The sequence below is a fragment of the Propithecus coquereli genome, unplaced genomic scaffold, assembly GCF_000956105.1.
Source record: "Propithecus coquereli isolate 6110/MARCELLA unplaced genomic scaffold, Pcoq_1.0 Scaffold316, whole genome shotgun sequence".
NCBI classification, from domain to species: Eukaryota; Metazoa; Chordata; class Mammalia; order Primates; family Indriidae; genus Propithecus; species Propithecus coquereli.
The window spans coordinates 2,822,983-2,825,123 of record NW_012148797.1 but is presented as its reverse complement, the minus strand read 5'-3'; the positions used below and the strand labels follow the sequence as shown (position 1 = coordinate 2,825,123).

The window sequence follows — 2,141 nt, the reverse complement described above, 5'->3', positions numbered from 1 at the left end:
ACTCTGTCTCAAAAAAAAAAAAAAAAAAAAATCAAATCTTAACCTTAATAACCAAGAAAGCCCCAAACTTACCAGCCCAGACTGCGTATTTCTCTCCTGCCTACCATCAGATGTAGGGGGTGGAAGGCAGAGCTTGGGGTCAGCAGAAGAACAGGGTGCTTGGGCTGCGGAAGGAGGTGCGGTGGAGGAATGCAGAGGAGGCAGTGCAGCACTGTAACTGCCCCTGGGCAGCGTGGCGGGCACACATGGTGGCACAGGGACTGAAGGGAGAACACCTGGAAACCAGCAACAGTGGGGACAAGACAGCACCACCCTGACAGTCTGCACAAGAGGTCTAATGTGGGAGGCTGGTAAACACAGCCAGTACTCAGCAACTGGCATTATGGCCAAGGCTCCTCCTTCAATACAAGGCACTGTGGGGGAAAAACAATTTGATAATAATAGCCATTCAGATCAAAGGATCAATATAAGCTTTGGATAACTAGTGTTACTCCCTAGATGGTCTCACAAAGCATGAGGTTGACTTGCTGGTTTAAAAAAGATAACTAATGCTGCTAGATGTTCTGTTGAAAAAATAACATGAAACCTAATTTTTTAATCTCAACCTCATTTTATCTGTATGAAGTTAGCACAGATGGCAACAGAACACAGTAACTGCCTATCTAAATGAAAACCACCAGTTCTTAAAACCTACCTCCCCCAGCATACCTATTGGAACAAATCAAAGAAAATGTATCCTCATGCTGAAAAGCACATACTCCCCACTCCACCAATGTTTACAATCTGTTCTTTACTGAAGTTCTGTATCTAACCTGGGTTCTTATGGTTCAAGCTTAAAGTCAAATTTTAGCAATCAAGTGCAGAGACTTTTACAAAGAAAGCTCTGGATGAGCCTGAACACAGATAACTCTGTAAGGTAAAATCAGGAAGACATAGGTAATTGAAGCATTCAGTTGACCCTAGAGCTAAATATTATTTTAAATTTCAATTCAAGTTAAAATTGAAAGTGCTGTCATTCTCAGCACACATGAGTAGTATTGAGAGACAGCAGAAGACAGCTCCTCCAGACAGTGTAAGAAGGAGACAATAGAAGACAGCTGCTCCAGACAGCATAAGGGAACAGACATAGGTTAAGGAGAGACAGAACAATGCCTCTACCTCCTCCAATTACAATTGCTAGGAATAATGGCTGCTGACTTGGTGGATGATACAGGACCCCCTTTAGTCTCAGGGCCTCTTTACAATCTTCAATTATTTAGGACTTCAAAGAGCTTTTTTGTTAATGTGAGTTTTACCTACTAATATTTACTACATTACAAATTGAAACTAAGAAAAAAACTTAAAATGTTTATTAATAAATTTAAAAAGAATGCACCTATTACATGTTAACATGAACATTTGTATAGAAATATTTTTTGAAAAGTTAGAAAGAGTGGCATTATTTTATATCTTCGCAATTCTCTTTAATGTCTGGCTTAACAAAGGATATAACTCTTTGTGCCATCGTCTTAGTGTGTTGGAAAAAAAAAGATAGCTCTTATCTGTTTCTCCATGCAATCTCTTGCAACATCACCTGTCACATAGCCTTTGGAAAACCCCATGGTAGACACCCAAGAGAATTAGAGTGAAAAGGGCAAATAGCATCTTAGCATTATAAAAATAATTTTGACCTCAAAGTACCCCTGAAAGAACTTCAGGGGCCCCCAGAGGAACCAAGACATACTTTGAGAACCACTGCTGTAGGATATAATTGTAGATACACACTTCACCTTCAGGTTTTCGTTACTTGTTGGCCAGACTTACACATTGGATAGTCTTCCTTTTCTTCCATCTGCCCCTCAAAAGCCTGTCCCCCCACCCCACTCATAGTAAAACACTGCTCCAGACTCCTGCAAAGAGGCACAATACAGAAGCAATTTGGCAGTGGCAGAGTTCTTTAAAATTAGAATAAGCGATCCTGATTTTCCCCCAAAACATGATTCCTATCCTTTGCCAGATTTGTACTGTTTTTTTCCTACCATTCTATAAGGCCCTGGTGTTGAACTAACCTGGGTTAAAATACTTGCTCTACCACTCTCACAGCTGGGTGACTTGGGCCAATCATCTAATCCTTAATGAAGTGAACAAACCCCTGACCTTAT

General features: G+C 40.5%; 1 protein-coding gene across 1 annotated transcript in view; it reads right to left on the bottom strand.

Annotated features, from left to right (window-relative positions):
• Positions 1 to 2,141, bottom strand: part of TXNRD1 (thioredoxin reductase 1) — a 68,557-nt gene that overhangs the window by 50,049 nt on the left and 16,367 nt on the right. The gene's annotated exons all lie outside the window — the stretch shown is intronic.